The sequence below is a fragment of the Eumetopias jubatus genome, unplaced genomic scaffold, assembly GCF_037043125.1.
Source record: "Eumetopias jubatus isolate StellerSeaLion01/CBP00866 unplaced genomic scaffold, mEumJub1_p1.0 scaffold_9, whole genome shotgun sequence".
NCBI lineage: Eukaryota > Metazoa > Chordata > Mammalia > Carnivora > Otariidae > Eumetopias > Eumetopias jubatus.
Window position 1 is genome coordinate 18890394 of NW_028274815.1, and position 23205 is coordinate 18913598.

Here is a 23205-nt window from a genome sequence, read left to right on the forward strand (position 1 = left end):
CTGTGCTCTGGCCCCTGCTTCTCTCTTCTGCTGCTTTTTCCATCACGTGCCTGCACATATACTGAAATAGATGTCCTATTTCATGCACACTGTACTTTCCCAGACCCCCAGATCTCTTTCACCATACTTGGAGAATCTTGAAGTTAGGGATGATGTTACTATCTCCCTCAAGGTCTTCCCACCTTTTATGGTGAATGATTGTGACCTGTCAAAATTCATGTTGAAATCTTAACCCCCAAAGATGATGCTATTAAGAGATAGGGCCTTTGGGAGGTTCTTAAGTCACAAAGGTGGAATACTCATCAATGGGATTAGTGCCTTATTAGAGACTCCAGAGAAATCCCCAGTCCCTTCTACCATGTGAGGACACGGTGAGGAGGCACCACAGTGAGGAGGGCCTTTACCAAATGACACCACCCTGGTGCCTTGATCTTGGACTTCCCAGCCCCCAGACCTGTGAGAAACAAATTTCCATTGTTTATAAGCTACCCAGGCTGTACTATTTTATTATAGCAGCCCAAACAGACTAAGATATTGCCTCCTAAGTCAGATTCCTTTTTCCCCTGGAAATGGATGTCAGAAATTATGTTGCATTTTGAATACTGTCAAATCTTATTCATTATAGAAAAGCTGAATCAGAGTAAGAAAACCAAATCAGAAGCTACTCTGGAAATTATGGGAAATTTGGTGAAGGTAAATGAGAAGAACAGACAGAGGTAAAGTTCTCTAGGATTCATCGGCAGCAACCCATCCCAGTGGTGGATAGACGGTGCCGGTGTTGGTTTTCTTCATCTTCAGGGTAAAACTCATTGTTTAACTACAGGAAAGGATTTATTGGAGTTGCCAGAGCATTAAAAGGGGGGTCATAATTCCTGACACCTCTTCCCATTTTTTCCTCATCCTCTAGTATAAAATATCCAGACAATTTGGTTACGACTTAGTAGGTACTGATGCTTTTATTTTGATGGATTCCAACATGACCCATCCTGCTGGATTTGTGTCATAAACAAGGAGGTCACAGAGACCAGAGGGAGTTCAGGGCAGTTTTCAAGTCCATAAAAATGGGTGTTTCTCATGAAGTCAACAAAATTGTATTCTCTGATGATGGATCTGCTACACTCATTGCTCCATCTGAAATATTTAGGGCTTATTCTTTGAAGATGCTCCTGAAATACCCCCTCAGCCTGTCTTCCACAAACATGTCGTTTTGAGCAATTTGGATGCAGCAGGGGAAAAAAAGAGGTAGGGGGATTTATCAGGATTAATTAATACACAAGAGGAAAGAGACGTGTGTGCGTGTGTGATTAAACTAGCCTCTCAGGTCCCCATAAATATTTTATTCATTTGTGTGACTACAATCCTGTCTTTGCCATCTAGGAAACAGCCCTAGATGTGAAATCCAAAGCCTCATATGAGTGAAAACAGAGTATAAGCACTCTTATAGCCAGGACCACAGGTGGAGAAACTTCGAGAGAGAAAGGGAGCAGTAGGATTTCAGTGAGAAGGGATAACACTGTCAGGGAGACAAGAAGGGGCACGCCCTCACTGCATGTAGACAACAAATTATACGACATCCAGGAGAAAGTCTTGGTGGATGGAAGAGGGCTCCCAGAGAAGCAGATGGACTGGGTTGGTACCCCTAAACTCTCCTTTACCTGGGCCTCTCCACTGGCCTCTGGAGATGCACTCAGCTTTTCCTCCCCAGCTCGTCCACTATTGTTTCCACACACCGTTCCCCCACCTCCACCATGTGATGCCCTCCCCTTACCCTCTGTCTGCCTGCCTTTTCCCACCCAGCCTCGGAAATCAAGCTCCAGTTCATCTCCACGGTGAAGTCCACATTCCACAACAATACTGGTTCAGCATTACCCACATTACTTGTAACCAGAAGGTGCTGTCTCAGAGTGGGGCTGATTTCATGAAGGAAAATTTCAACTGCCCAAAGTAATTAAAAAGGAATTTTATTCTCTACTCACATCTCCCAAAGGGCATGAAAAGGTCTCCCAATGATGGTTTATAGTATATTTATTAAAACCCTCATTCATCAGTTGCCTTCCCATGCTGAAGCTAGTCCAGCAGCAGGCTCCTTGGCCCCTCCCCAGAAAGCTGCCCTTCCTCCCCCAGCCCAAGAGGCTTTCTTTCTTCCTTTACTACACGGGAAGGGGGTTTTAGGGGGTGGGGGTCACAAGCATGCGATTCTCTTTGGAGTTCTGGGAAGGGTAATGTCTGTGAACATGCAGAACTCATGAATTTGTATCCCATCATCTAACTCATCCTATATCCCTGTTTTTTGACATTTTTTCCCGTGTATTGATCCTGTCTTCCCAAATAAAGTGTGGATTCTTTAAGGCAAGAAGTAATGCTTTATTCACTTTTGTATTTTAGTACAGTGTAGGTTCTCAATAATAGTTTGTGGAATGAATGAAAGAATTAAATTATATAAAAGTCAAAGATTACATTTTATATTTCATTAATTCCTTCTGCAAATATCACACATTACATACTCTGTTACTATTTGCTGATGATAATAAAATAGGAAGGCAAACCAATCTGAGCAAAGGGCTGGAGGGAAGGGAGAAGTTAATTTTGTAAAGACTGGGAGAGGAAAATATCTGAAGCCCTGTTCACAGAATAGTTACTGGTACTATCTGCCTTCACTGCCCCCACTCCTTCTCTGTGCTTCCTTTTGGTCCAAGCCAGCAGTCCTGATATAAGTCATGGAATTTACAACAAGATACCCAGCTTCCAGGAGCATTTTCAGTTGAAGAGGTAGCATTATGCAACCAAAGATCCAAAATAATGTCTCTCAGCTGATGAATTTCTAAACATGAGGAATATTATTGACTTCCAAAAATACATTACGACAAGGGTCTCGGGAGTATTTTATTCCACCCTAAGACACAGTTAGAAAATTCCCTTCTAAACTATCTCTAGCATGCACTGATGAGCTATCAATGCCTCTTATTCAGAAGTTGGACAGAAACTCAAGAGATCCATGGAGAATTATGTCCCAACCTGAACCCCCTTGATTCCCTTGACTCCTTCCCATACACTCAAATTGTACAATGCACTCTATACCAGTGGCACCCAGAACTGAGTGCAACTTTCCAAATGTGGCTTGACCAGTACAGACTACAAATAGGGCAGCCATTCCTCTCAGGTCCAAGCACATACCTTTAGTAATGCAGCCAAAGATCACATTGCTGCTTTTGACACTTCACAACTTCCCCAAGGTCTGGAAATCTTTCATTAGAAAAAATCTTTTCATTACTCTGGGTCTGTGGACTCATGGTTTGTGAAGGGGAGATGATTTAGGAATGAAAGCACCATGTCAGGAATCCCATGGCCTCAGCATCACTGTATTGGCTTGGATGGAGGGGTTCAGGAGGAATGGAGAAGCCAAAGGCAGTCTTTCACCCATAATGAGTTTTTAGTCAATGAAACTTCTAGGGCTTCTTATCCCAAACAGTTATCAGGTATTTAGACACTTTTCCTTCTACCATGGACTTGCACGATTTGTTATACAGATCTTTAAAAAAAAATGCTTTGTTTTTACCCCTGCTAAAATTGATCTTATCAGATATGACCTGCCCTTTAAGTTCTTTGCAACCTGTTTGGTCCCTGGGTTTGTTATACAGCATGATCCCTATTCTCCAAAGATGATCAGCATTGCTCTACCTTTTCATTTTTAGTTGCCTTTGTATTTTTAGTCACCAATAACATAATGAAAGAAACTTGTCTCAACCAGAAGGAACTGGAGGTTGTAATTTGAGTGACACATACATACATACAAATGCATACATACAAGTATGTGCCCATTCCTCCCACATAAAACAGGGGCACATGGCATGTGATTCTCCTGACACACACCCACACACAGACCTCAGACCAACACCAAAATCAGTCCAGAGCACATGGTAGGCAAGAACTAGCCTGTATTAGGTGCTACCTGGTAGAAACTTGAGAACACTTGCTGGAGCCGAAAAGAGAGAGGCATAGGCCCACAGTAGGACAGGAAGAGGAGCACCTTCTCAAGGCATGGCTTGAATAGCCTGGACCAGATATTGCGCTCGTGGAGCCTCACGGACAAAAAGTTATCAGAAGGGAAAGCAGGGCCAATTTGTTGAGTTCCTATCACCCGACAGCACCTTCAGATGCATTTTCTCTCCTTGTCACCAAAACACAGTAGTATAGGCCTTACCATTTTAATTTGGTACATGAGAAAATCAAGGCCCAGATAAGTTGGGCAATGTGTCCACATCAAAAGGTTAGTAAGCACCAAACCCAGAAATGTATCTCGGGGTAATCTGATCCTGGGTCCAACGGCCTTAAAATGCTGCTCTGACCCCAGATTACCTACTGGCAAACCCCAACTTGCTGGTACCCAGACCTCAGCTGGCTCCTCCCCGGACTGGCCGCTGTGCCTGTCCTTGAGAAGAGCCCACAGCTTGCAGAATGACACCCTGAGTGGTTCTGTGGCTCCACCTGGACTGCAGGGCAAAGCCACTACCTATCCGCAGTCTGCTCCCACCTGCCCTCCCCACAGCGACACTGCCGCTTCTCCATCCCCCCCCCTCCTCAGACGAACCCTGCCTCACCCACCCCTTTGCTACCAGATGAAGAACTCAACTTCAAATTCACATGGTTTGCTCTTCACCAGCAACTTAACAAGAGGAGCCAGATGCTCTAAATCTTGACCCTCTACTTTCCAATGGTGTGATTTCAAGCAACTTAGTTAGCCTCAGGTTCCTTATCTGAGGATATCCCGTATCCCTACCCGGTAGGGTCTCCCTACCGGAACTCCTGGACAACGTGAGTGAATCGATGCACATAAAGATTTAGAGCGGTGCCAGGCACCGTGAGCACAGAAGATGTGCTCGTTCTCATGTGTGCTGCTCTGGGGTCCATGAAGACAAGAAAGGCCCAGGCCCCCACTGAGCTCCAACACTGAGTAAAGTGGATGCTTAGCACACAACCAGAAAATAACTAGAGTTGAGTTGAGTACTATGAAGGAAAAGTACAAAATGCAATGAGAACATCTACCAGGAGGGTAGCCTCAGGTTCCTTATCTGAGGATATCCCGTATCCCTACCCGGTAGGGTCTCCCTACCGGAACTCCTGGACAACGTGAGTGAATCGATGCACATAAAGATTTAGAGCGGTGCCAGGCACCGTGAGCACAGAAGACGTGCTCGTTCTCATGTGTGCTGCTCTGGGGTCCATGAAGACAAGAAAGGACCAGCCCCCCACTGAGCTCCAACACTGAGTAAAGTGGATGCTTAGCACACAACCAGAAAACAACTAGAGTTGCGTACTATGAAGGAAAAGTACAAAATGCAATGAGAACATCTACCAGGAGGGTCAGGATGAAGAGGAATCAGCTAAATTAGGGGTCAGTAAACTACAGCTGTGCTAGTTTTAGTAAATAAAATTTATTGGCACACAGTCTCACCTTTGTCCATGGATCGTCTGTGGCTGCTTTTGTTTCACAACCCTAGAGTCTCAGCAGAGAACTTATGGCCCCCAAAACAAAAAAATATTTACTATCTGGCCCTTTAGGAAAATGTTTGCTGACCTCTGAGAAAAATGTTTCCCGGCCCATGAGCCAGATGAAGAGGAAAAGGGAGACAAGCCATACAGATGATGTAGGAAGGCTGGGCTAGGGTTCAAGGAACTGGGGAAATGTACATCCCTCGGGCATGAACCCCCCCCCCACTTCCTGAACCCATGAACCCACATCTAAAAGTGTATCTGCATATACAGCAGGTTCACCTTCTTCCTCTGACCTCTGAGGAAAAAGTGAACCCCTCTGGATGGCAACTTCCTCTGCATTCAAGCTTTCCTCTTGTCTAAGAGCTCACTCTCCCATGTGCACATGCTCTATCTCTTGTTGACGTTTTCAGTCTCTTGCTCTTTACTGGGCCCTTGTCCTCACCCACTCTCTCCAGTGGAGCCAATCATCATTCTCCTCATCCACTAGTCCACCCAGGCCAGAAACCCACAAGTCTTCCTTGAGAGCTTCTCCTTCACCTTCAGGAGCCCCATTGATCCCTCTTCCATAATGTCCCTCCTGCTGCCCACCTCCCCATTTTTATCTCCACTGCCGGCTCCACCGCCTCAGCTCTGGCCAGAACTTGCTGCCAATCTCCTCCCCCACACCTACTCACCCTTCCACTCTCCCCACTTTGCCTTCAGGGCCAGCCTTCTAAAATGCAAACCTGACCTTGTCACACCCCCACACAAAACCCATTACCGCCTCCCAACTATTTATGGGGAAGAGTCCAAACTTTTAAACAAGTTAATACAAAACTCTACATAATCTGTCCCCACCATTTCTCCAACTTCATCCTTGGCAAACTAGGACTATCTGTGCTATGTAACAAATCATGTATCCTTCTTCTTTACCACCTAACCCTTTTGAACACTCCTCCATGTTCCACAAACTCTTCACCTCATGAATTCTCTGGAAGAATAACAAGCAGATGCTCACTTTCCCAGCTTCCCTTGCAATAAGCGTACAGGATGCCTGAGGTGAATACAGTGTCATCAGCCAGATGAACCCAAGTCAGAATGTGAAACTATGGCCAGCAGCATGAAGGATGCACAGCACAGAACCCATTTTGGTGAGGTTGAGGACAGCAATGTCCAGGCTCTAGTGTCAGAGCCCTATGTCTAGTACTGTGGTGTCAAGAATGAAAGCCACCATGACCATGTCCAGCAAAGGGGTAACGTATCTCCTCTAGGCTACACAGTTCTGTCGTACAACTTTGAGCGGGATTCCTAGATCCCATGGTGTCAAGCCTCATATTTCTGCACCCCTAGAAATTCTGTGAGGGCCCTGTTCTTTAACAAATTCATTTTTGTGCTTAAAGAGCTAATTTCTATTGTCTAAAAGTAAGAATTCTTCCTGATATACCTGTGAAGTCTTTTCTCACATCTTGTTCCCACTTAACAGAGAAAACCAACCTCTTTCTCTTTAGTGGCCCATTGTGCCCTAATCTCTCTCTCTCTCTCTCTCTCTCTCTCTCTCACACACACACACACACACAATAAGCATGACACTTATATTCATGTCTGCCTCCCTACTACAAACTCATTCATTCATTCAACAAACATCATTATGTTTCTACTAAATGCCAGACACTGCTCTAGGTTCTGGGAATATAGCAGAAAACAAGACAGAAAAGGTCTTTATCTTAATTGGGCTTGTGTTTTTAGAAGGCAGAAGCTATATCCTACTTGTGCTGAAGTGTCTACTGCAGTGTTGGACACAGAGAATATACTCCATACATGTTTGACTTTTGAGGTCCAAGCCATTCCTGTGTCTCTCTTCAATTCAACTTACTGGCTAAGATCACATGGCACCCATGACTTTCATCCTGAGCATGGCTTTAACATCACCACCATGACTATGGAAGTGGGGATAGGCTGCACCCTGATGGTGTTTGCTTTTAACTAAATCCCCAGAATAAGAATAACTATCTTGTTTCTTTTAAGTAGCATAAGGATGAAAGATGACTGTGTGTCTATTTATATGAGTTACAGGTGACTAAGGGTTTTGATTTACTTCTTTGTGCCCCTTTTAGCCTAACTCTTCCTAAGACTGGGAGCACAGTAGGTGTTTAATAAATTTAGGTTGAACTCGGCTTAGTTGTTTTATATACAGATACGGATATCCTCACAAACAGAGCTTGTGAAGTGAGTTACAGGGTCTAATTTTTGCAGAAAAATTCAGAACAGCTTCTGATTAGTGAGTTGGTGCCATTTCCCAAGAAATCACCTTAACCTTTAAACACAGAAGGTCAGCGTCTCCTCTCTCTGCTCATGCATAATTCCCCCTGCCCTCTGCTCTTCAGTGCCTCAGCAACCCACCCAAGAGAGAGACCGAGGGAGAGATGGAGTCAGCGGGAGGAAGAACACGGCCGCTCCGAGGCCCAGGCTGCCTCCCTGGGACTGACTAAGCCCTCAGAATATGTTGTCTCATTTGCTACATTATTAATAAAATTGCAAGAAGTTTGGGAGAAAACTTTTTTTTCCCACCTCGAAAAATTAGCATTTATGCCACACACTGTACAAACTTAGGAAGATGAACATCAATAAAACAGAAAATGTTCCCTTTGAATCTTATTCTGGAGCCGGTGCCAGCAGAGCACTTTGAAATAGTGAGGGAGTCGATAGCTCAGGTGGGCTAAGTCAGGGTCATCTGGGCACTGCGCGTGGCCCCAGCCTGGGGCTGGGGGCAATCCAGCCAGCCCCCACTGTCTGCAGCATTGTCTTGGATAGTGGGGTGCAGTGGCTGGAAGTGACCGGCGACACAGTGTATTGCGGGGGACGATGGCTCTCAAGAGCAGAAGAGAGGCAGATTTCCTGAAATGAGGCCAAGGTCAGGAAGGCTGGCTTGGTAATTTCCTGAAAGGCCCAGCTGGGCCTGCACGGCTGAGCCTGCAGCTGGAGGAAGTCAGGTGAAATTAGGTGGGTCGAGGCATTCAGGCAGGTCACTCTAATTAGTGGAACTAATTCATCACAGAACCCAGGTTTCAGTAGCTTTTTAGCAGCCATGTCAACCAGCTAATGGGCCGAATGTGACCTCCTCAAACAAATCTTCCCTGACTCCCCCACGTAAAATTACGCCCCATCATTACATTTCCCATTGCCTTTCCTCCTGCCACCCATGGCCAGCTCATATCATGTCACCTACTTGTCTTGCATAGTGCATATTGTGTATCACATTGCATTACAGGACTAGAATGTAAGCTGCATAACGATGATGTCACTTTATTCACCGCTGCGTCCCCAGCTCCTGGATCAGTGCCTGGCACCCAATTAATATTTACTGAAGTTATAAATAAATATATCCTGAACCAAAACTCCTTAGTCTTTTCACTTGAACTATTCATACACCAGCTTTATCGCCTCTGTGTTTGTGCAATTGTGAGTTTTTAACCAAAAATGCAGCATTTTATCTTTTGGGTTTTGATCCATTCAGCCAGCCTCTCAAGATTAGTAAGTCTGGATTCCAAGATGATCATGGATCCTCTCACACTTGTTTCAATCCCCCCAAAACCGTAGCAGCATGCCATTATCCCTCATCCGAGCCATGGATGAAATAATGAACATACAGTGTCTCCTGCCAGTACGTACGTCCTCTCAGGACTAGATTAATTGCTCTCCACCAGTTAAGCCAGGAATCATTGAGATGGAGGCCCTTAACCCTGGAATGGGACTTGAAGATCAAGTTACCAGGAACTTCCATTTTGCAGATGGGGCTACAACGGGGGAGTGACAGTGGCGTCTCTTTGACATCAAACAAAGTACAGTGATGAGTTCATAAAGCCTCAGCCTCTCAGTGTTAAGTTGGAGCTTCCACAGCAACAAACTCCCAAGATGACCGTGGGCCAGCCCCTGAGTTCCCCAGCATCCACACCGGAAAGGTAGGAGCCATCCACAGAGCTGAGCTCTCCTGTATCTTCTCCCATCCAAGTGTGGTCCATGAGCAATAGCTGCAAGGACTGGGAAGCCTGCCCAGGGACCCTTGGCCTTTCCCTTCCTCAGCCTGTCCTTCCTTCTTCTTCCTCCTCAGGCTGCAATGCTCTCCTGTTTTCTTCCTTTTCCACCCCACTGAGATGTGTAAACTTATTTAGGTAGAGTGGAAATTCTAAGAAACACAGCAATGAGCTAGGCCAACAGATACTCAGAGAAAAGGGAGGTTTCTTGATGCTCCTGAGACCATATAATTCTTTGGCTTTCAGTGAGTAGTGCAGTATTTAAGGAAAATGTATCTGAAACGGCCAGAAAAGTCAGGGTAAGGGGAAGAGCCAGTCACAATATGTATTTGTAGAATGAATGAATGAATGGATAGATGGATGAATGAATGGCTTTGCCATACGAAACAAAGTAAATGGACATAGTAATGGAAACTGTTGGTGCTCTCTTAGACGTATCTTGGTCTAAGTGGGGACATCAGGAGAAATAATGGCCACTGTCTCCCCACTAGCCAAGGAAAGGCTAGACAAGGAAAGTCCAAATGAATTGGGGTGCAATTCACATTCCAGAGGCTGCTGTGGGACCAAAGGGAGCTGGTGTGCAGCTGAGGCCATATCCTCCCTTAGCCTTCTTCCCCTGCCTGATTCTGCTTTCTCTGCACCCCCTGCTCCCAAGAGCACATTCTGGAGAATTCCCCATCTCAGGCTCTGCTTCAGGGGGACCTGACCTGAGACAGCATACTTCTACAAGATGGAATCTAGCGTTTTCTACCGAATCTGGCCCCTTACCACCCGTGAAAATTCCTCCCACCCTCACACCCAGTGCTAGTCCCTGGAGCTCAGTGTCACCTGCCCGGGTCCTAGAGCCACGAGGGGATGGCAGTGCTGACTCTTCACCCACCATAATGCAAAGACCCTCAGAAGCAGGGTCTGGAGCCACAGTTTTAGACACCTCAGCTTCTGAAGCCAAGAAAGACATGACTTCCAAAGCTGCCAAAACGTGTCTTCAGTTCTAGAAACAGAACACACTGTCCCAGTCATTACTTACTTATGGAGCAGATTTGGGGAGGAGGAAGGGGCAGGTGGTGAGACAAGAGATACAAAAACAGAGACAAAAAGGAAGGTCACACAAGCTTATCTAAAAAACTCAAGGGTTGGTCTCCTCCCCCCGCCCCCAATTCCCCCGGGAAAGCAGTAAGCCAGGCCACCCTCTGCCACTGCCACCTCCCCGGGGTCCCCTCTGGGAGGCTGAGAAAGAAACACATGCTCTGGGGTCCAAAGCTCTGACCTTCTCAATCTGTTCAGCTTTAGATCCAAACAACTTCAAATAACAGGCACAAGCAGACCACCCAGCATGGTGTAGAATTATTCGTGGGGCCCGAACGCAGAGGCCCCTCAATGCTACCAGCTCACCCCTTCCTTCTCCTCCAAGCACCCACCACTCACCCACCTGTTCCCCACCACCTTCTTCATCCACAGAGAAACTTGCCTCCACCTTCACAGAAAACGGAGCAGACAGTACATGACCTCCTGAGTCTCCTGTTTACGTGCACGCACACCACACACGCACACACCACAAACAGACATACCACACACACACACACACACACACTCACACTCACACTCACTGCATCATCTCTACCCATCCTCTCCTGCTGAAAAGGGAGAAGAGGTGGTTCTTCTCCTTCTACACCCATTCGGGTGCCTGCCCTCCCCCCCACACCTCCAACCCCCTTCAGCTTCGTAGGCTCCTTCTTGGGAGAACCTCACCGCACCAGAGTTTTGCCCCTTAAGAAAATGGGAGGACTCCTGCGCTGCTGCCTGCAGTGAGAACAGAAAGCACCGGATGGGCGCCCTCACCTTCCTCCGGCACGCACACACCTGGCGGATCCCCTCCAGCAGACACCACGGCCCGCCCCGCACAGGGCACCGCCTGCGCTTCGGGTCTGCGTCCCGCACCTCCTAAGCCAGCTCTCTTTTCTATTAATCCTCTCTGAATATTTAACTTCTTCCTTTGCCAGCCTCTCTTCTCACCATCTTTAAGTTTGGTTCTTTGGCGTCAGGCCCTCCACTGGGCTTCCAGCACGTGCACCCATAACCCTCACCCCTGCGTCTCCAGCCCAGCCCTCGGGCCCGAGCACACCACAGGTGCGTCCACTTCCTCACAGACGAGGGCCTTGAACAAAGCTTACTCAGAACTAAAATTCTCACCGCACTCCTCCTTGCTCTTTATCTTTAATGTTGCATTTTAATAAATTAGCATTTCCAGCCAGCCAGCCGGTTGTCCAAACTAGAGACACCTGGACATGGTGTCTTGCCCCTCGACCTTTAGCCTCCTTCTCCCTTAACCAATAAACCTCCAAGTCTTATCTCTAGGACTCCGAAGTGTCCCTCAAATCCACCTTTCTTCCCATTAACGGAGGCCCCACCATCACAGCCCCTAACATGAGAAGAGCCCCTGTCCTAGCAGGTGGCCCACCCCGTTCCCACTGCAGCCAGATGGCTCTAAAAGAGGAATTGCAGCTTGCTCCCCTCTCCTTAAAGCCTTTCCTGAATATCTGCCCCCACCCCCAACACACACGGTCCTCTTCCCAGGAGAAACAGACTCAGAGAAGAGAAATTGAGCAGAATGCAGCAAATCCAGGGGCAGGAAAATTACTGATTCGTGCATTTGTTCGTTCATTAAATTATACCTTCAGAACTTGGGAGTTAGTCCTTCTGGGAGGCTCCAGGCCCAAGCACTTAGTTTCCTTGTTGATTTCCTTCATAGCACTTACCTCCATTTGTTATTGTTTTCTTTGATTCACTGGTTTTATACTTAAAAAAAAAAAAAATCTCTCTCTCCTTTAAGAATGTAAGCTCCTTAAAGAAAAGGTACAGTCTGTCTATGTGATACGGTATCCACAGCCCCTAGAACGAGGCAAGGCACAGGGCAGTCCCTCAATAAATGTGACCAGAGTAAATAAAGGCATGAAAGAATAACCTAAAGTGACACATGGAGGTTTCTGTGCACAGTCAGTTCGACCTCACGTCGCCATCATCATGGCCAAGCACACACCAGGTACCTCCGTGCTCGGAGCACAGGTGGCATGGGGTGGCACCAGCAACATGGACACGGAAAGTGTGACTTCCACACTCCAGTCTCTCTAGGGAGGGAGAAAACCGTGGTGCCAATGGCGGAACACCAGCCGTGTGTGACCAGGACGCCCCATGCCCAGGGGCTGGCCTCCCCGGGAGTGTGCCCCACGGAGCGGCCAGCCTCAGGGAGGGAGCCGCGGCAGCCCCAGGGAGCTGGGCCCTGTGGGTGTTCCCCCTCTTCTGCCTTACATTTATCCAGACCCCAGATGCTCATTCATGTGCTCAGCCCCCAACAGCCCTCAGCCTCCTTGTATAAGGACAGAAGAACAGGAATGAGTTTAAAAAAGAAATAGGGGTGCCTGGGTGGCTCAGTCGGTTAAGTGTCTGCTTTCAGCTCAGGTCATGATCCTGGGGTCCTGGGATCGAGCCCCACGTCAGGCTCCCAGCTCAGCAGGGAAGCTGTTTCTTCCTCTCCCCACTGCTCGTGCTCTCTTTTGCTGTCTCTCTTGCTATATCTCTCTTTCTCTCCCTCAAATAAATAAAATCTTTTAAATAATTAATTAATTAAAAAATAAAAAAGAAATAAAGAGGGGCGCCTGGGTGGCTCGGGTGGCTCGGTCAGTTGAGCATCTAACTCCCGGTTTCAGCTCAGGTCATAATCTCAGAGTCTTGGGAGCAAGCCCCACGTCGGGCTCCACGCTCAGCAGAGAGTCTGCTTGGGATTCTCTCTCCCTCTCTCTCTGCCCCTCCCCCCACTCACAATCGCTCGATCACATTCTCTCTCTCTAGAATAAATAATCTTTAGTAAAAAAGAAATTTTTTTTCAGTGCAGATGTCACTTCTCTGCTTAAAACCCTCCTTGGCTTCCCTCACACTGAAAATAAAATCCAAACGCCATGTTCAATCTCCAAAAGCCCTGGATGATTTGATATCTGCCTCTGTAGACTACATCCAGCCACACATCCCATTTTTCGTACCTGAAAACCCCAGGCTTGCTATAACAGCCTTTGCCCTAGCTGTTCCCTCCAACTGGATGGCTCTGTCCCCTGCTCTTCTCCAGGTTGGGTCCTTCTTGTCATTCCACTTAAACGTCACCTCAGCAAAGGTGATGTCTCCTTGGCTACCCACAGCAACCTCTCTCCATTACGTTCCTGGGTTTTAGTCTACTTCTACATAATCCTTACCACCATCTGAATCTTTCATGTTCAGTTTCTATTGCTGCATCTCAAATCACCACAAACTCAGCTTACAACAGCACCCATTCACTAGCTGCCTATTCTGTACATCAGAAGTGACTGAGCTCTCTGGACGGGTCTCAAAAGATGTGTCGGCTGGGCTGCATCCTCATGTGGAGCTTGAGGTCCTCTTCCAGGGTCCTGTGGTGGTGGCAGGATTCAGCTCCCTGCAGGTGTGGGATGAAGGTTGCCATTTCCTGGCAGGCTGTCAGCCAGGGGCTCCCATAGCTCCTAGGGGCCACCCACCTTCCTTGTCATGTGGCCCTTCCAACCTCAAAGCCAGAAACAAAGAATCTTCCTCACATCCGGGCCCCATCACACTGTGAATCTCTCTCACTAGGAAGAGCCAAGTCCCTTTGGAGGGATTACCTGATTATGTCAGGCACACTCAGAACAATCACTTTTAAAATCAACTGTGCCATATAACACCACCTCATCATGAAACTGAAGTTCCCATCATATTCACAGTCCACACCCACACTCAAGGGGACAGCATTACACAGGGCACATACACCAGCAGTGGGAATCTTGATGGCCATCTTAGAATGCTGCCTGCCACACCTGCTGGAGTAGAACTTTACCTGCCTTGTTATCTCTGCAGCCCAAGGCCCAGGACAGTGCCCCCAACCACACAGAGTAGATGTGGAAAATGAGAATAATGCACAGCACAAAGTCAGAAATCAACAGAATTACTCAGCAACTGGAGGTGACCCAGACCCAGGAACCTGACCAGCCCACGCCATGTCTGTCCAGCCCAGGGACCAAGGGAACCAGAACCCATACACCAGAACCAGTCATGGTCTTGCAGCATGTTATCGGCTGCCTCTGGCCTGGAATAGTTCCAGCAAGTAGAGGATGTTCATTAAGTATGTTTTCACTTAGGAATGGAATGAAAGGAGGAAAGTTCTCTCTTCTGGCAACTAGAGATGGAAAGAGTTGGAAGGACTGAAGGTGGGGGAGCAGAACAGCAGTCGTGAGCCAACCAAGCACCTCCCAGCTCTCACAGACTTCTCTTACAGAATCTGGAGGGGACAGTCTAAGCCCAGCCAACACCTGCGTCCTGAGGGCCAGCTCCCATCCAACCCCACCTCCTCCAGGAAACCTCTCTGACTGCTGGCCCGAGGTCCTCTGCACAGAACGCCTACCTCACACATGTGGCCCTCTTCAGAGGGCTGCCTTTTGACATCTCTCTCCTGTTGTGAACAGCAAGCCAAATCCCACATGCTGTTGGTAGTTTGCGAGGCCTGTGTCTCAAGTCCCTGCCTCATCCTCACCCGCCTTGAGGAAGGGGCCGCCTCACCCACCTGGGTCTGCACCCAGTGCACAGTGAGCACGTTCTGGCTCTGCAGACTCTGGGACCTGCTTAGCGGCTTGGAGTTAGCCTGGCATGGGGTAGTCATGGGGTAAGTGTGCTGGGTGGGGTGGTAGGGCGCGGAGGAGACCAGAAGTTAAGAGAGGGCACTGAGAAGGAGAGGGAGGAAAGCCATCAGACCAAGAGAGCTGGTTGTTATTAGAGCAGTGTGAGGATCCCCGTCCAACCAACTGGCCATCTCTGCTCCATGCTTTTGTCAAAATCTTCTAGAAGAGCCACAGGCACTCAGAACTGTCCCCATTCTCCCCTCTCCTTGTTTTCCGGCGGTAGTCGCAGTCAGTACTGGTGCAGATAAAACGAGACAGTGACACTGCTGGTGGGGGTGATTTATCTTGCCCTTAACATCCAAGGGAGTAAAAGAAAATGATCTGATATGCTAGTAGGTTCAAACGTGACTGTAAGCCTGGGAGTGAGAACGTCACCAACCCATAAGCCCCACGCAGGTGCCCGAGCAAGAAGGTAATGTTCATGCCATGGGCTCAAGACGGACTCTCGCAGACCTAAGATGGGTCAGAAACACACTGTACTCCTGAGTCTGGTTCTGGGCTCCCACCAGGGACACTGGCACTTAGAGAGAGGTCAGAAGGCAACCTCAAAGGTGAGGAGCAGGTCGGGCAGCAGGGAGAATAAGAGGCTGGGACTGTTCATCAGGGGAAGACAGGCAGCCAGATTTAACACAATCTTCAGGTATCAGAAGAGCTCTCAGGCAGTGCCAGCAAAGTCTTGGCAGTGGCTACTGAGGATGGAATAAGGAAAGAAACTTAATCCACAGCATAAGGGATTTAGGATAGAATTTCCTGATGGTGAAGGCTGTTAAAAGTTGCAATGAATGGTCTAGAGATTCAGGTCTGCTCTGGAAGCTTTTACAAGTAGAAGAGATTATCCTCTGGCAGGGCAGCTTATCTCTAATCCTACCTGAAGGCAGGGGAATGGACACAATGACCTCAGGGTCTCCTTCAGACTTGGAAAGCAGGTCTTCCCATCAGCAGACCAGCCAACACTGCTATGCAGGTGGTGCACTTTAAGGAAGGCCCAGAGCATTCCCAGAAACAAAGAGGAGCCAACCCATGTGAGATCTTCTTTCCTTTTTCTATTTTTTAGCCACAGCTGCCTTGCAGCAATGACCAAGTTCCTCTATAATCTCAGCTCTGATCAAGGGCAATTTAGACAAGAAAGCCAAGAGCAGCCCCAGACCATACAGAGACAGATTACACTCCGCTTTGCAAAGCACCCCAGACAACCGAGCCATGGTTGTGGTCTCCACGGAGGGCTCTGCCTCTAAAAAGCCACATGAAAAACCCACCCAGGTAGGAGCAATGGGAAACCCGAGGGCATTCCCTGCCTACTGCTGCCAACCAGGATGCCAAAATTGGCTGTGCTCCTGTCCCACTTCCTGTGAGTCAGCTGACACGCCTTCTGGGAATACCACCTGCGCCCAGCTATTCACCATGGGGGCCAGGGAAGAAAAGGAATTGTCTTAATGCATGAGCTGGGAGACAGTGCTGGGAGCAGGGTACAGGCTGAGAGCATTAATGGGTCTGCAGAGCACCAGCCGGAGACCCTCAGAAGGCTTCTAGGCTGCTGCCGAGCTCAGAAAAAGGGTAAGAGTGGGGACAGAGAATAGCGAGAATCTTCTGAAGTGGTTTTCAAAGGTGCTGCTCAGATATCTGAACAACTCTCAGGGCCATCCATGATTGACGCAATGTTTTCTGTAAACTGGAAAGATAGGGAAGGCATATCCTTTGGCTTTCCGGAGCCTGGGGTCTGGCTCTGTGCAGTATTCCACCAGATAAAGTTGGAAGAGGGCACATCTTTTATTTTCAAGTCTTATTTTCAAGTGAAGAAGCAACTACCAAACCCCCACCCTTCATCTTCACAGAGCTGAATTCTTCATCCCTACCATTTCTTTCTTAAAACTCAGCTGATGTCCTTCCGGTGCCTTTTCTTTGCCCTCCATTGTCTCTGCTTCAGCTCTGCTGCATGATTTCTACCTGCCCCACCCCTGCTTTCCACCGCACAGCACTTGAGGTCCATAGCTCCACAGCCCCCAGCAAACAGGGCCCTGGGGCAGTGCCCTCCCCTCAAGGACACTTTTCCTTCTGGAGGCAAGAACACCAGGCTTCTGGACGTCAAACTGCACCACCCTCAGTTACCATAGGTTTGGGATGATAGCAAATGACCACTATACGTAGCTGAAAGCAGCACAGAAATGTATTATTCTGCCCATTGCATATGCAAGGAACAGGCAGGAACTTGTTGCAAAAGCATAGTAAGCATGTGATCAGCTGCATCCTCGTGCCCAAATAAAGCTATTTTCATTTCATAAAGCAAGAGAGCAAGTCAAGTCATTAGGGAAATAGAAATGGGGAACTTAACTGCCTAATTGGAAGCTCTATTGCACTTGCAAAGTACCTTTGTTTTTCTAAAAATTCAAGGGAAACACATTGAGCTTATAATTGCAGATAGATCGATGCCACATTCCTTCCTGCATTAGCACACAAGGAGAGTCCCTTCCTGTGGGCTCATCCCAGCCCCCGCTAGCCCTGTACACAGCAGTGAGGGCCCAGAAGGAAACAGGCTGGCTCATAAAAGCAGGAAAAACAGAGGGGAGAGCAAAAGTCCTCTTCCTTCCCATGGAAGACAAAAGCACACAGAACTTTTCTGGCTGTTTTAGTTTAACTCTTCCTCAGCATAGTAAGAATTTTCGTGTGTTTGGTTTATATGTTGGACATTTCCTATGTGCATGGTGCAACTCAAGGCTAAGCTATCTCTCTGAGCTTCAGCGACTTCATCTGTAAATGCAAGGGTCAAGCATGATGGTTACAGCTCTGGATTCCACCGAAGTACCCCGGGAGCCACTGAGGGGCAGGGTCCACATGGGAGATAGGGCCGGGGAAGGGACAAGTAGATGATATTCTAATCCCCACCCCCTGCCCACTTCAGTGAGAATGCCCCTGCCCTGTACCTGTTTAGTATTTTGGAATGCCTCATTAAGGTATTATTTGGTGAGGGCAGGAGGTAAGGTTGCTTAAATACACACATACACACACACATGGAATCCACTGAGCATGATCACCTCTGTGCTCTACTCCAGGACTGGGAAATTCAAGCTCGAGTCTCCTAATCTCACTGAGGAGATGAGAGAAGCCCTCACTGAACGGCTTGGAAGCCTGGTTACAGAACGCGGCTGCTGGTGGAATCTCCGGAGCACACATCCCAGGAGTTCAGAGAGTAAAAAGCCATGGACTGTGTTTCCTGAGAGGGTCAGGCTTGACCTGCCGGTCAATCCTGCCCAAAGGACTGTTTTGAGATTGAACAAGGGCAGTTCCTGCATCACATACTGTTTCATGGAGAACTCCTCTAAACTCCTCTTTTCCCAATGCATTTAATATGTCTCTTATGAGCTGAAAAAATGAGAACATTCAGATTTACCTGGATGCTCATCTGGGTCATCAGGTCCTCTTATAGATAAAGTCTTTTTGTCTAGGACGTCTCTGTCTGAGAGGTTGAGAGGCATTTATCAGCACAGGACCCTCCAATGAAGAAGAGCACATGGCATCCACAGAAAGCACCAGAGGAATATTCCTCTCAGAGCTAACATCATGCCATTTCTGAGAATTACCAAGCAGCCCCCAAACCCAAGGAATGGAACTCTTCAACAGCTGCATATCAGATACTCTGAGTGCACGTGGGAGAGACATCTAAAGCCTCTGGGCACAACTAGCTACCATGTCCCCTCACGAAGCCAGCCCTGCAAACATAAAAGGGCTCAGCTTTGACTCTGTCTTCTGATCCCCAGGATAGGCTCACACAGCACCAGTGGGCACTTCCCCACTCCATGTCCTGTCTGTGGCCACCTTTATCTTTGGAGAAGATAAGAAGATAACACATACGAAGATGAAGTTAAAAGGCACTTTCTACCCTGCTCTCCAAGAATGACCCCCAGGCCTCAGGCCTGTGGTTTGCGGGAACACACATTTCCACTCGAGTGCAGGAGGAAATCTGCCTGACAGGCGCAGGCCAGGCCATGACATCCTAAGTGTGATTTGGTCCCTGACTGCATCAGAAATGGGACCTGAGGCCAGGCCACCCAGTCCTCTCTGCAGTAGCCGAGCTGGGCACTCACCCCTCTGTCCTCAGGCACATCTCTTGGGAGCACAGAGGAGCACTGCAGGGGGAGAAACTCGACTGCTCTCCCAAGTAGGAGATGGCTGGATTTGCACGGACAGCAGGCACTGGTCTGTAACCACCAAAACCCTAGGTTCCCCCAAAGATCCAAACCCCGAACAGAGACAGCATACCCCCAGAGAAATGGCAGTATGTGGAGAGAAGAGGAGACAAACAGAAGTAACAGGGAGAGTGATGAATGGCTAGTCTTGTTTGCTGGACTAGTTATTACTGAGCCATTTGCCATTCGGCCCCATGTATTTTTAAAGCATACAGTTAAGGAGCATTTATTAAAATGTTTTCAAGTTGTCCTTCTAAAGAAGAGACCCTGACAGGCCACTCAGGATACTGCGAAGCTGGGTTAAACACTATTATCCCTGCAGCAACCATGGGGAGACAAGAGTATAATGGATTACCTTAATTTCCCAGAGACACGCGGTGAATTCATTACAGGGAGGAAAAAACGGAAAAGAAAAAGACAATCAGATTAAAGAGTCCTGAAGCTGGGCCGCCTTGCCAAGAAAGCCAACCAGTGTGAGACAAGGAGAGACGAGCCCCAAACCTCTGAGGGGACCGCTCCAAAACGCAGTCCTTAGAAACACAGACGCCTTTGGGAGCTCCAGATTCAAATGTGCAACAGAAACAAATTCACCACACACAAACCGTGAGGGCTCAGCAATCTGCCTCGCACTGCAGACTGGAAGAGGAGGAAAAAAATCATCCAGATCCTAATTTAGTTCAGGAGCTTGTTTTCTTACACTGACAAATCCTCCTAAAAATGATTTCCTGATTAGAGTCAAACGTCCGAGGCCAAAACTCTGGGCGAGTGCAGTGCCGTCAGCATATTAATGGTGTTCCTTAGCAACTCTCTCTCCCCTCCACTTTTAGAAGAAACAACACCTCTGCCGGGACCGCAAAGCTGAAGCCTCAGTACCTCTGATGATGCACGGCTTGGAGGCAGGCGCAGATGGGCCAGGCCGCCCGGAGGGTAGAGCACTGGCCAGCAGCAGGACACAAGCAGCGAATGCCAAGGCAGGTGCAGGGCCGTCGTGCGAGACGAGGCGAGGGACCACCTTGTCTCAGGGTCTCTCCAGGCTTGCAACTGTCATCTGCAATTTACCAACTGGAAATGCAAATCCCAATCCTCACACAGAGCTGATGTCTTTTTCTCACCAGGCTTAAAGATGTGAGAAACGCTAGAGGGAGGTCAAGTCAGTAACCAGTAAGGAAAGGGGTTTCCTGAACTGATTTTGTTTTTATAATCCACTTTGGAATTTTTGGAACTGGCTTGGAAGGAAGTGAAAGCCAAGACTTCATTCATCCATTGATGAAATATTTATTACACATTGAGAGTATGCCAGGGGCTGCCCTCTGTGCACTGTCAGTGAGCGCTGAGCACTACCAATGAGCCCGAAAGCTGGAAGGGACCATCAACTCCAACAATCTCATTTTCCAGATAAGCAAACTGAGGCCTCTCGAGGTTGACCTCCCTGAGACATGTGTGATGTATTGACAGATCTAGTGCATGAATCCAAGTATTTCCACCATGACTACTAATTCTCAGACCAGATGCTTCAAAACTGGACTTGGATAGTCTTACTTTGAGAAGTGGAGAAGTGAAATTCAATTTGCCCATATTCCCATCCTTGGAGGAAGTGATATTCATCTTAAGCCAAAACATATTGGTAAATTCTCTAATTTAGTCAGATGATGTCTCACTTTACATGATAAATGTTTCTAAAAAGTTGCATGCAAATCAAATTTTGGTAAATTGAATTACTTTCTTAAAAGCACAAGACAGATTGCTTTGTAAAGGAACCCTGGGCTGAAAATGAGAAATATTTCTGCAATTTAAATAATAACTACCTCCATAATTTATCTCTTCTGTAATTCATAATTTAATATTCTTTGGTTTTGTTTAGCATCACTTGTTTAAAACAAGAAAGATCTATATTTATGCAGCTAGTGTCACCACGAAGTTTGAAATACATTAATAATAACTAATACTTTCCTTCTAGATATCCTTGAGAACTAATAAGGAACTGGTATTCCCATTTGGCCGATGGAAAAAGTCAAGGCATGGAGTAAAGCTAGATCCAAGATCATGGAGAAAGTCAGCAATGTAGATAGGATGCCCACATGGTCTTGGTTATAAACCCTATATTTTAATCTACTGGGCTAGGACATTGTGGGCCAGCATTGTACTAGAATTCTCTAGAGAAACAGAACCAATAGGAAACATATAGATATATAAAAGGAGATTTATTACAGGAATTGGCTCACGTGATTATGAAGGCTGAGAAATGCATGATATGTCATCTGCAAGCTGGGGAGCCAAAAAAGCCAGTGGCATAATTCAATCCAAGTCTGATGGCATGAAAAAGTTGGGGGAGGGTGCTTTGCAAGGGAGGCAGAAGAGGGGCCACTAGTGTTAACTTCCAGAGTCTGAAGGCCAGAGAACAAGCAGCTCCGACATTGGAAGCAAGAGAAGATGGATGTCCCAGCTTAAGAAAAGAAGGAGATCTGTCCTTCTTCCTTCTTGTTGTTCCATTTGGGCTCCCAGTGGATTGGATGACGCCCATCCACACCGGTGAGGGTGGGTCTCCTTTACTCAGTCTACTGTTTCAAATGCTAATCTCTTCTGGAAACATCCTCACAGACACACCCGGAATAATGTTTTACCAGCTATCTGAGCATCCCCTCAGCCCAGTTAAGTTTAAAAATTAACCATCACACGTGTTTTCTCCAAGACAGACATTCCCCACATCCACAGATGTGTGGACTCCAAAGAAATCCATGAACCACCTCAAAGGCATATGTTTCAGAAATTCAAGAACAGCCTCATACCCTCCTCTCTGCCCATTCGCTTGACTCACTCAGGAAACATGGAGAGAAAAAAGGAAGAAAAAAAAAAAAACAGTCTCAATCAATCCATGACAATGTATCTCTATTGATTCCCCATCACAAATTCAACCCTCCGACTGTAGGGAAGAAAAGGGAAGAATACAGGCTCTGCCCTCAAGGACCGTTTGTCCACTTAGAGAGGCAAGGTTCACACACAAAACTACATTCGAGTCCACGCTGGTCTTTCCCACTGGACTGTAGAACCTCAAGGTAAAAGACCTTCCTCATATTTGCAACATTAGCAACTTGCCTTGGAAAAAGTTAGTACCCAGTTAAATTTCTTATCATATTAAATTACGAAAGTATGGGGAGATTGGGAAGGATGTTATCTGCGAATATCTGGAGAGATGATGACAATAGATAAACATATTTGTACCTCCAGAACAGTATGATCTCCTCTGCAATGTAGGAAGAAGAATGCCAACCTCACAGAGTTGAGTGGCCTAAGAGAGCTAAAGCACTTAGCACATCTCTGGCACACAGTGAGCTCTTAATAACCAGTCCCTACCATTTATATTGCAAGGATCACAGACTGTGGTGACAGAAGAACTGGTGACAGAGCAACATGAGGAAGAATGTTCCAGAAGTACTGAGGGCTGCTCACTAACGGAAGCTACTACATGGTCAGTGAGCCCTGCCCAGAAGCTAGATGCTCATCTCTCAGTGAAGAATATCAAGAAAAGTCCTGCACTAGGTAACAGTTAGCTGATAGCACCAGTTCATTAACCTGGCTAAGATTCAGAATAATGTAGACACTGTTTTAAAAATACACAGTTCTGGGCCAATCCAGACTTCTTCAACAATTATGGAAAAGCCCAGAAATCTGTGTTTTAAAAAGCATTCCAAGGGATTTTTATGTAGCTGATCAAGCAGGGTTCTAATTACCTAAGTTTGAGAACCACATGTACAGAAAAAGTTTATGGTCTCTTCTAAATTCTGGGGCTCAAGGAATCCTTTATCTATCCAG